We start from the raw sequence: 13069 nt of genomic DNA on the forward strand, positions 1-13069 counted from the left end.
CACTTGATGGAAGCTTCGAATATCAAACTAGTGAGCTAACCGTATTTATGATAAGGGGTTAGGGAAGGTGTCGTATTTCAAGCTAGTAGGGGATATGGTAAATGTTTGGGAAGGGATAAGCCTTCATTTCAATAGAAATTAAAAATAATGCAAAAGGTAAAAATAGGTATTTTAGGAAATTTAACGGTTCACAACGTAATTTTAGCATAGGATGGACCAAATGTGCAATTAAATAAAACCATAAAAACGGTCTATGTAACAAAGTTAATAGTTGGATTGAAGTCGTAATGTTTACTATACCGTAAGGACCATTTTTGTAACTTACACTTTTAATTATGAATTCACACCAAATCAAAATTTCCAATTCGTGTGGTGTAAAGATGTTGCTCGAAGAGATTCATTGGCCGTAGACTCAGGAAACCCAAAGTAATTTTTTATTAAAAAAATAAATAAATGTTCCATTACTCACTCCCACCGCTTTCCCCGCGCGTAGATTATTTATAATCATAATTTAAGCAACACCCTCTTGGTAAATCGCGACATAGCTGAATTCGATTGAAATTAGGAGTAAATAAATCATCTTGGAGAACATGGGTTTGGTTGACGTTTTGAAATCGATTGATTTTGAACACGAATCGTTCCCAACTTACCATGATTTTTTAATTCTTCCTCTGTTTGCCATATTCTTCCCATCTGTTCGATTTTGTCTGGACAGACTTGTTTTCCAGGTAATTGTTGTCTGATTCCATTAATTTTAACTAGTTGTTTAATCGAATTAGTTTACCCTGAATAGTAGATCAACTACATGATTTGTCTTGAAATACTTTCTAAAATAAGATAATGTAATTTAATAACATGCAACTTGAACACCAATAATATAGTACTCCATCAAGTGTTTGCCTATTTGCGAAGCTGAATCAATGCCATTGATCATCTTCTACAAAGAAGTAATTCTGACTTCAAAGTTAGACCAACCCTTTTACATAAACATTTATATAATCAAGTTATAAGTTATATGTTGCAGGGTGTGGCAAGGCGGTTAATAATTAGCAAGCATGGAAATTTGTATATTATCTTTCAGCAGAAATCCTAGCCTTGGTTGTAACTTATAACGAAGCTTGGTTCACTAAAACATCCAACTTTTACATAGGACCTGGCAACCAGAGATGGCCTAACCAGAAAATGAAGTATGTTATCTTATTACCAATATAAAAAACACGATTCAAAGTAATACAAAACAAAAATATACAACTTTCAATTCCAATATGGATTGAGCTCATATTTCAAATGATATTATTGGGATGGGGCTTAACTATTTAGAATTTTGAATAATTTTGAATTTGATTTTTTAGGTTTAAATTGAAAGCTGTGTACATGTATGCCGGAGGATTTTACACGTACTCAATATTTGCTTTGATATTTTGGGAGACAAGACGATCTGATTTTGGTGTGTCAATGGGCCATCATATTGTAACAGTCATACTTATCATAACGTCTTACATATTGAGGTACTTTTTTTTTCTTTTTTTTTAGAGGAATTAGGGTTTATGTTGGAGACCTCGACATCCTTTGGATCGTGTAAATACTTTTCGAACTGATATTTCTACCATATGTCTAGGTTGTAAGAAATTCAACCTAGGATAATCCAAGAGGACACTTACGAATCTAGACACAGAAATCGTAAGCCAATTTGCTAGAAGGATTCTATGTTCGTTTGAATAAAAAAAAACTAATGATTTTCGTGTGTGTACTCTCAAAGTGAAGAGCCGTTTATTTATAATAAACGAGATTAGGGTTTGCCTCTTAGGGCATCTCTAACCCACCCCCAAACTCTATTTTTCACCCTATTTCTTCCCCTATTCTTCTTCAACTCTATCCCATTTTCACCTCCATTTTTGGAGATATGAATAGTATTCCCCCATATATGGGGGAATACTATTCATATCTTAAAAAATGGAGGTGAAGTTTGGTTGTCAATTTTAGTCCTTCTAATTTTTATTTTATATATTTCTAGTTTATTTTATTTACTAATTATAATTTAAATGCAATATTTAATATTTATAATATAATGTTATATACTAATTTATATTAATTAATCATAAATATAGAGTTTAATTAGTAGAGGGGTGTATTTGACAATATATATAAGTTATAAAAATTGAATATTCTAGGAATATACTGTTTGGGGTAAAAAATGGGATAGAAAATGGAATAGGGTTGGAGATGAAACACTATTTACTCCATTTTTTACTCCATTTATGGGGGGAAAAATGGAGATGGGTTGGAGATGGTCTTAGGGTTGGCCGTCATGGGTTGCTTTGGAAGCAAATCAGGAAATCCAGAATTTAATGAGGATTTAAGGTTTCCAAAACAAACGAATTTCCTTAGTTTTACCATAATCACCAGCCAAGGGCTCTGCCCCTTGGACCCCGCTGCCCCTAGACCCCGCCAAAGGGGCGCTGCCCTTTTGGATAGCCATGTCGAAAATATCTGATACCCAAATTACCCGTCCGATTTTTTCGGATATCGGGTTAATCGGATATCGGGTTAATTTTTTCGGATAACCCGATTTTTTTTCAGGTCGAGTATAGGGTACGTTTGTTGGGTTTCGGGTATACCCGAATTATTTTAAATTTTTTTTTCTTTCGTAGTGCTTATACTCTGTAACAGGTATTTGATCACATGCTTAAACTAATTATCATTATTGTAAAACATGAATCTCTTTTATTATGGCAGTATGACACCAACAATATTAAAAGCAATTGTTTATATGTCACAATGATTTTTAAAACTTAACTATTTTCTAGATTATAGTTTTTATTGCAACTAACAAACTCATTATCTTGACAAAACTTCGCAAAACTTATGGTTACAATTATCTTAAACATTTTAAACTATTAAACTAAGATCTTTAAGTATTTGTTTTCTAACATCTTATTAAATTAGATTAAGCTGTTAAAAGATTACTTGATATCTCAAGTATTATTAACTAAAAAATCTTAATGTTTAAAGATTGGGTAACTTCGTTTATGCCTCGTTTGTTTATATAAATAAAACTAATAGAGCACTGACATATTTATGTCATTAAATTTATTTTCAGGTGCCATTAAAAAAAATTATATATTTCGGGTAATACCCGAATTATCGAAACCCGACCCACTACCCGAATTACCCAAACCCGAATTACCTGAATTTAATTTGGGTCAGGTAACGGGTATTTTTTAACATGAAAAACTTGAATTACCCGGAAACCCGGAAAAATTACCCGATCAACACCTCTACCTTTGGAAACCCCGGACCCAGGGGCGCTGCGCCCGGACCCCCGACTTGTCGTCGAACCGACTTCTAATTCGATCTTATACATGTGTGCACTCCGCACAAAACCGTACATATATTAGAGTACAAATTATGAAGCTCCTTAGCTCACATGTTAGTGCCAATTATATAAAATAACATGGTGACACTAAAATCACCAACACTTTTTTGTGACAACGAGTTTCTAGTTTTTATCTTTGGTGGTATCTTTGTAGAAACAAGAAAATAGTCTCAGTCTCATTATAAGCTATTGTATATGAGTTTCAATTCCAATCGTGGATTGAGTTTTTATGGGTATCAGTGTGTCTAATTTACATTCTATATCCGAAGTACTAACAATATGGGCCCGTTTGAAGGTTGCTAGATGAACAAATCTGAACAATATTTTCTACTATTTATGATCCCAGATGGCTTCACACATATTTTATTATTTGTATGTTCCTCATAGGTTTGCTCGTGTTGGGTCGATTATTTTAGCTCTTCATGATGCTAGTGACGTGTTTCTTGAAGTAGGGAAGATGTCGAAATACAGTGGAGTGGAAGTGCTTGCAAGGTTTTCATTCCTTTTGTTCGTATTGTCATGGGTGGTGCTTCGCCTTATTTATTTCCCCTTTTGGATTCTATGGAGTACAAGGTTAGATACGATGCTTATTGCTTAATACATAACTAGGTTTAAACCCGTGGAAACCACGGTTGAAAAAGAAAAATACTATCGATAATTCCAAATCGTAATGACTAATCAAAGATTTGCAAAATAACATAGAGATTATAAAGAAATTGTAATTACTAATCATAGATTAGTATACATTATTTTTATACAATAAATAATAGTTTATTAAATAAACTACAATATTTCATTTATCATTAGTGTTATAGACAAAAAAGTGTTTATTATTCCTCTTCCGAGTTGTTGATCATCATATTATAGCTTCAAACCCCACATTTGGAACATAATAGTATTATTAGAGAAATATGAAGGGAATTTGGTAAGTACTTAAAATAATAACAAAAAAGAATATAAAGTAAAACTTTAGAGAAATAATATACGTAGGTTCTTTTTCTTTCATAAGGTAATCACTAAATGCCTTCGATATTTATTTTCAAACAATATAAACGATCAATTGAATTAATTACAAAAGACGCTCCAGTCAATTCTAACCTTCTTATTTGTATCACAATGGCCCTTCAAGATAATGAATAAGGGCAAGAAAGTCTTTTGCTTTAACTAATCTTTTGGTGGTGTTTTAAAACATGTATGATATTATTTCATTGACAAATAATATCTTTATCGGCTAGTGGGACTGTTATAAACAATCTGATTGATCCAAATACCCAAACCTTTGTATCAAAAATCAAATCCTCACAAACTACACCGCCTTTGTAACTTAATTTTCCAGTCCTTCCCTCATTATTAAGGTAATTTTCCTGATCACACACACCTAAAGGATTTATGATACCAGATCCTACACTCAATCCAAATACCCAATATGTCGTGCTTTAGTGCAGCCGCGTGCCTAGTTCCTCATGGAACTTCTGCCAGAAACAGGAGGTAAATCTAACATCTCGATCGGAGATAATGGAAACCGGAACTTCGTGGCGAGCAACAATCTCGCGGACATACACTCGTGGCGAGCAACGATCTCGCGGACATACACGTCGGCCAACTTCTCGGCCGATGAACTCTCCCGTACGGCCAAGAAATGGGCACTCTTGGTCAATCGATCCACGATGACCCATATAGCATCAAACCCCTTCGCCGTCGTCGGCAGCTTGGTAATAAAGTCCATCGTGATCTGTTCCCATTTCCACATGGGAATCTCCAGGGGCTGCAGCTTGCCATGCGGCCTCTGATGCTCGGCCTTGACCATCCTACAGGTCAAGCACCTCTCGACGTACCAAGCGATTTCTCACTTCATGCACGGCCACCAGTAACTCAAACTCAAGTCCCGGTACATCTTGGTGGCCCCCGGATGAATAGAGAAGTGAGACTTGTGAGCCTCCTCCATAACTGTCCGTCTGACCCCACCAGACATCGGAACCCATACTCGACCGCATCGGGTCAATAATCTCCGACTATCCTGCACAAACCGGGCGTTCTCGCCCCTGATCCTCTCCAGTTTCCAATTCTCTGGTCGCATGCCCTCAACCTAAGCATCTCTAATCAAACTCACAAGTGGAGAATCCACCGCTATCCTCATACATATCGCTGGGGTGGAAGACCCAGCTGACTTGCGGCTCAGAGCGTCCGCCACCACATTCGCTTTACCGGGGTGGTAAAGGATCTCGCAGTCGTAGTCCTTGACCACCTCCAACCACCTGCACTGTCTCATGTTCAGGTTGGGCTGATCCATGATGTGTCTCAGGCTCTTGTGATCCGTTTATATGGTACAGCAAACCCCATGGAGGTAATGTCTCCAAATCTTGAGAGCGAATACCACCGCTCCTAACTCCAGATCATGAGTAGGGTATCTCGTCTCATGCGGCTTTAGCTGCCGCAATGTGTAGGCTATCACCCGTCCTCTCTGCATGAGGACCACTCCCATACCTGTGATGGATGCATCACAATAAACCACAAAATCCTCTAATCCCTCAGGGAGGGTCAAAACTGGAGCCTCGCATAACCGCTGTCTGAGGGTCTCAAACACCCTCTGCTGCTCAGGGCCCCACCGGAAATCCACCCCCTTCCTCGTCAGACGAGTGAGGGGTACTGCAATCTTGGACAAGTCATGTATGAATCTCCGGTAGTACCCTGCCAATCCCAGAAAACTCCTGATGTCTGAGGGAGATTTCGGAACCTCCCACTGTATGACTACCTCGATTTTGGCCGGGTCGAGCAAAATCCCCTCCTAGTTAACGAGATGTCCGAGGAATTGGACCTCTTAACCAAAACTCACACTTCGAGAACTTAGCGTATAGCCGTTCCCGTCTCAGAACTCCCAGTAACTCCCTGAGGTGCTCCTCGTGCTGCTCTCGGGTCTTGGAATACACCAAGATATCGTCGATGAATACTATGACCGAGCGATCGAGCATCGGTCTGCAGACCCAATTCATCAGGTCCATAAACACTGCTGGCGCGTTGGTGAGCCCAAACGGCATCACCACAAACTCGTAATGTCCATAACGAGTCTGAAACGTGGTCTTCTCCACGTCCTCCTCTCTAACCCTGACCTGATGATACCCCAATCTCAAGTCTATCTTGGAAAACCAAGATGCAACCTGTAACTGGTCAAATAAATCATCTATCCTCGGGAGTGGATAACGGTTTTTCACTGTCAGCTTGTTCAACTCCCGGTAATCAATGCACATCCGATGCGAACCATCCCTCTTCCTGACGAAAAGGATCGGTGCTCCCCATGGAGAACTGCTCGGGAGAATGAACTGCTTGCCCAGCAGTTCCTGCAGCTGTGATGACAACTCTTGCATCTCTGGCGGTGCCAATCGGTACGACGCCTTGGCGATAAGGGCCGCACCAGGCACCAGGTCGATCTGGAACTCGATCTGTCTCTCCGGAGGTATCCCCAGTAACTCCTCCGGGAACACGTCAACAAACTCTCTAACCACTGGAACCTCTGATACTAGAGTCTGGTCCCTGACCCGCGTATCCACCACATACGCTAGATAACCCGCACAATCGTGCTGAATATACCGTCGAGCCCTGACAGTTGAACAAAACTCTGATCCCACTCTGGTGCCCTCTCCATGTACAATCAGTTCTCCCCCACTTGGGGTTCGAACTACAACCCGCTGACCCTCACAATCAATCATGGCACCGAATCAACTGAGTCAATCTATCCCCACAATTACGCACACATCCCCCATGGGAATCGGAATCAAGTCTATCAGAAAGGATACCCCAAAGATCTCTAACTCACATCCTCGGTAGACCGAAGAAGCAGAAACTCTGTGTTCGTTGGCGATAGAGACTCGCAACGGACAATCTAGCTCGCCTACTGGCACACTGAACTCCCTACTAAATGTATGTGATACAAATGACCGACTCGCCCTCGAGTCAAATAAAACCAATGCAGGCAAGGAGTTCACTAAAAACGTACCTAAACACATGTATACACAGATAAGCATAAAACATATAAGATCAGTAAGATAAGGGATAGAAACATACCAGCAACCACATCTGGTGCTGCCCTGGCCTCCTCTGCGGTGAGTTCGAAGGCGCGCCCCTGAGCCTTCGGGGGCTCTGCTCTACCTGACCTCCCGTCCGTAATCCTCAATGTAGCTTGCACGGGAGCCTGTGCCGGCTTGGCGGCAAGTAACGGACAGTTGGCCTTCAAGTGGCCAACCTGATCACAGTGATAACACAATCTCATGCTCGGAATCGAGGCGGGCTGGCAACAGTCCTTCGCATAATGCCCGTCCTTGCCACACTTGTGGCACCCACTACCAGCTCGACAAACCCCAGAATAACCATTGCCGCACTTTCCATAAGTGCGGCTCTGCTAACTCTCAACCATAGAATTAGTGGTCTTAGACCGTTTCGGCGTCGGCTGTGACTGTGTCGGGGCCTGTCGCTGCTCCCTCAACTGCAGCTCAATCCCTAACTCACGCCGCCTAGCGGCCTCCTACAAATCCAGGAGAGTATCACATCACTGTGTGGCAACAAACTGACGAATGTCAGTCTTGAGCATGCTCTGATAACGTGTCATCTGGGCCTACTTAGAAGCAAACTCTAGGCAGAACAACGCCCTCTCAGTGAACATGCGGGTGATCTCCGTCATCGACTCCCCATCCTATCTCAAACTCAAAAACTCCTGAGCCAAACGTTCCCGCTCGACCCATGGAATGTATCGAGCGCGGAACATATCCCTGAACTGCTCCCAAGTAACAGCAGCTCTCTGATCATTAGTGTACGACTCTGTCGTCAATCTCCACCAGTCCTTGGCCCCGAGCCTCAGCAGGTTTAGGGCACATCTGACCTTCTGGTCAGTAGGACACGAGCAAGTAAAGAAACACCCCTCCACATCAGAATTCCACCTCATGGCTTTGATGGGGTCATGAGTCCCCTCAAAATTAAGGGGCTTCGTGTTATCGAAGTCCCTGTACTGGAAAGCCCGACTGGATCCTCCTCCTCCTGCCGCTGTTACAGTCGATGCAGCTGCAGCGACAGCCGTCTCTACAAGGGCTGCGTAATGCTTGTCGAAATACTCGACCATGGCGGTCTTAATAGACCCAAACATCTCTGGTAGTTGTGTCCGGAACATAGCGGCAACCTCATCATGCAGGATCTCTTGAATCCTAGCATCTAGCTCCTCTATCCCCATCTGCACCACAGTCTCGGGTGCTGTTGGCCCTCCTGGCCTCCGTCTCCTGATCCTTATCCTGGCCCGGATCCAGTCACAAAGCGTCTCGTAACCACCATTCTGAAAACATACCAGAAAGATATCAGATAATCCACATGATAACAGGGGACCAACTTTCAACTAAACCCTAGGGGTTGTGACTTCCGTGCTACGCGTATGGGTCCTGTGCTTTTAGTAGTACGGGCCCATACTACCTTCCACACCTACCCATATTTGCCTCATGTATCACCACAACACCCTAACCATATATATACATAAACATAGCGAGCACTCAATCCTCACTCCTATAGGAATGCTAAATATCTCATAACTCGCCTCCCGGCCTCGCACGACCCACCCATCCATGAAACTTCCACCAACCCTGTAGCACTCGTGTATGCTAACCATACATAACGTTGGACCCTATAGACTTTCGAATACCTGATCCTACCCTAAGCCCTTCATCAGACAAGAACATGAAATAAGGCCAAACCAAACATTCTCAGGCTATAAGATCTTAATTATGTACAGCCGTGATGCATACATTAAGCAACTACAGTAATGATGTCAATCTCATATAAAGAAAACCCTAGGCTAGCAGGCATCATGTAATCAGACAATTCTATCATGTAATTCCTGAAGATCCCAAGCCTAGTACTAGCATGATGTTCTAACATATCATAATATCAAATAACTGTATGGTATTTTTGGGCCTACTTACTGGCTCCGGCTGATCGTACACCCTGCATCCTCCTTTGATATTTTGAAAACCTTTATGAAAAATCATTTTGAAAATCTTTTCCTTGGTTTGAGACTAGATTCACACAAGTGTTCCTCCAATTCACTGAAACCAAGGCTCTGATACCAACTTGTAACACCCATAAAAATCAAGACAAATTTAAACTTTTAAAAACATTTCAAAACCATTAATCATTACAAAACTTGTTTTCAAAATGTATAATATCAGAGTATCCCAGAAACATAAATATGAGGAGCTGTACGATAATGCCTTTGCCTTATCTGAAACAATAAAGTGAAACTGTAAGCCCGAGGCTTAGTGAGTTGCCCAAAATACCGATATACTACACATAACACATATACAAATAACAGCATGTACTGGGTCCACAGCTTTACAGACTGGATTACCCCTGGGCCCACAGTGTGAGTCTGGACTGCCTTCCGGGCCCACATCTCACATCTGGATTGCCATCGATCCCGCATTACGAGTCTGGTATGCCCCACCTGGCCCTCAGCTCGTATCTGGAATGCTCCCGAGCCCACAGTACGAGTCTGGCATGCCCCACCTGGCCCTCAGCTCGTATATGGAATGCTCCTTGGTTTGTTGGTTACCACACGGAGCATTATCACCTCAACCCATCCCACATAATATGTCGACATATAACACAACTAATGCACATACAAGTAATCACATAATAATCCAGGTAGCCCTACAAATCTACCTAACTGGCATAGCAACTAGCATGCAACACTAACTCATACTCATCATACTACCAACTGCTAGGATATCATATCCAATGGGCCGACCTTGGTGCCTTAGACCCCTTAGTATAGTGAGGTAACTCACCTCGCAAGTAGTGATGAAGTACCGAACCTCTGACTACTGTCTCACCGGGAATCCCAAACTATCACATAATAAATACCAAGTCAATACACCATATAACAGTCTTGACTAAGGGTCCACACAATCCATCATGTCCATTCTCCTAATTGGGCCTAATTCCAAGATCCATTATCAAAACTTGGCCCAAAACATCATATTCATAAAGTTCAGCAAAGGCCCAAATCCAACTAGTCCATAAACAGCCCAAAAACCCGAAGCCCAACAGAGGACGTATGCAGGGCGTACTCCTCTGGTACGCTGGGCGTACTCGTTCTGATGTTGATCACCATGGGGGTGGTTGACCCAGTACGCTGGGCGTACTGGATTTACGTTGGGCGTACGCCGTGTTTTGCCAAAAACTTAATAAGTGCTTAATGGCTTAAGCACTTAAGCCCAAACTTCAGATCCAGTGACCAAATGTGCCTAGGACCCATAAAGTCACGAACTTTATCACTTTGGACGTCCAGAAAGTTCTTAATACTTAGTGTTAATCCATTAAGACCTTCATACTCCATGCATGGGACATCTTAAGCCATTGAGACCTCATTTTTATCACTCAAAACTCCTTCAAGAGTCTAGAAGGACGGTTCATTTCGTCCAAATCACATCATGCACCATCTTGGGACTTTTTGGGAAAAGAAATGGTTCTTTAAAGCAAGAGTCTATACATATATGCATAAAGTTTGAGGCTTTTTACCTTCTGGAGCTTCTAGGGCACAAACCAACTTCAGATCTACAAGCTTGATCTTCTTCTCCAACTCATTCATGCAACACCTTCTTCTTAAAACACTCATGAAACACTCAATAAACTCACACACTCAAGGAAATGGCTAGGGTTTGGGGAAAACGACTCTAAGCAGTGGATGTTGAGGTAAGGGAGGGTTTGGTGCTCATAATGTTGCTTACATAGTCCCTAAACCCTAAATATTAGGGTTTCATCCTGATTTAAGTACGCCCAGCGTACACAAGTATACGCCCAGCGTACTAAGGCGGACCCTAATACGCTTAGCATACTCTTATGTACGTTTAGCTTACTCCTTCTTGACCCAAGGTTGCAACCTTGGCCCTTATACTTGACTTGGATCTACACTTCCAACCCCAAGGACTACAAATGACAAAGTAATGATAGAAGAGGGTTTGGAAATACCTGCAAAATCTCGGGATGTTACATATATATATATATATATATATATATATATATATATATATATATATATATATATATATATATATATATATATATATATATATATATATATATATATATATATATATATATATATATATATATATATATATATATAGAGAGAGAGAGAGAGAGAGAGAGAGAGAGAACCAACAATCCATCTGACAAACAATGAAATTGAAACAAGTCATATATGACTTCCACAATCAGTATTGCTCATAATCATTACTTTTTAAAGAAAAAAACAAAGATATTGATGATATTCAATTGAACCTCCAACAACAATGTTGTAATAGGCAACAAAACATGTCTAAATCATGGTATTCTCATGTCTAGTAAAAAGAACAAATAAAATCCTAGGTTTCTGAAGCATTTTTGTCCAAGTCCTCATAAATACAAAAGCAAGAAGTGCAGTCGAAACATTCATATTAGGTGTCATTACAGTTGTCAGTTTCAATTTCAATGTTATAATACTGTAAAATACTCCCTATAAAGAGTCGATTAATAAGAAATTTCAGTTTCGCATACACTACTTACTTCAAGCTTGTTAAATTTTGATAAAGTCGCAATCAACACCCTAAAATCAAACAAAAAAGTGAGTAAAGAACACTCATACAGTACTAAGCTTGCTAGTTTTGATAAAGTGACAATCAATGCCCTAAACTCAAACAAAAAGGTGATTAAAGAACACTCTTATACAAACTTACCAAAACTTATCAGTCGGTGGAGGATTTCGCCATTTACGATAAAACCTTTAAAATCACAGTTGCAAAGAATCAATGGTTAAGTTCATTGGAAGAAGGAGAAAGAGACAAGAAGAAAATGATTGATATTGAAGATTAGAGGAAAAGGTAACCTGATGAATTCATTTGGAAAAACAACCATTTCCTAAAACAATCAGTTCCTAAATTGAAGGCATTTAAGATGAGCATTCCAATTTAAATGGATGAAGAGTATTAGGGATTTAAGAGAGTTAAATCGAATCAAATGAAGAAACAAAACAATTGATTGGTAAGATGAAGAGGATTAGGGTTTAAGAGAGATAAATGGAGAAGAACACAGCTGAAGAGGAAACCGTTTAGGGATTTTTGATGCGTAAATTACGACCGAGAATTTGGGGGAGTTTGAATTTTGATTTTGATTTTATGGAGAAGAAGAAACATTGGCAAAGGATCAGCGTTAAAATGAATTAAGAAGAATGCGAAGATGAAGAGAACCATGGAGTTTATCGTAGCATAAGGCCAATATTGGTATTTCACTTTAAAATTTTGAGCGGGAAAATCTGATCGGAGGGCTTAGAGAATGCCATGTGGCAATGAAGCTACTAATTTATTAGGATAGGAGATTTAGAAATTTAACTATCTTACATGTGTTTTTACTTAACAAACTTATGGGAGAAATTATTTAATTCAATCAGTTTTATATTAATGTTTTTCACTCAATGTAGTAAAAACGACTTAAACATAAACGCAATGAGAGATTTCTCATTAACTTCTATCCTTTTGATAAAATAGTTTTGTGTTTCTTTCTATTTTATGTCATATTCTCTTTTTTTCTTTTTCTTTTTTAAATATTATTTATCCAATTTAAATGCAAAAGGGTATTGTTATTGTGTGACCATGAAAGTTGTGAATCCTTTTGTCTCGTGAAAGC

At 40.0% G+C, this 13069-nt stretch overlaps 1 pseudogene across 1 annotated transcript in view; it reads left to right on the forward strand.

The window, feature by feature from the left end:
* Window positions 1-550: 550 nt before the first annotated feature.
* LOC145163009 (ceramide synthase 1 LOH3-like) overlaps window positions 551-13069 on the forward strand; it is a 41921-nt pseudogene continuing 29402 nt past the window's right edge. The window contains exons 1-4 of the transcript XR_013739503.1: window positions 551-737; window positions 1012-1187; window positions 1353-1508; window positions 3764-3949. The product of XR_013739503.1 is annotated as a ceramide synthase 1 LOH3-like (transcript). The remainder of the gene's footprint in view (window positions 738-1011; window positions 1188-1352; window positions 1509-3763; window positions 3950-13069) is intronic.

The sequence above is a fragment of the Lactuca virosa genome, chromosome 3 (genome assembly GCF_052849685.1).
Source record: "Lactuca virosa cultivar CGN04683 chromosome 3, Lactuca_virosa_CGN04683_v6, whole genome shotgun sequence".
NCBI classification, from domain to species: Eukaryota; Viridiplantae; Streptophyta; class Magnoliopsida; order Asterales; family Asteraceae; genus Lactuca; species Lactuca virosa.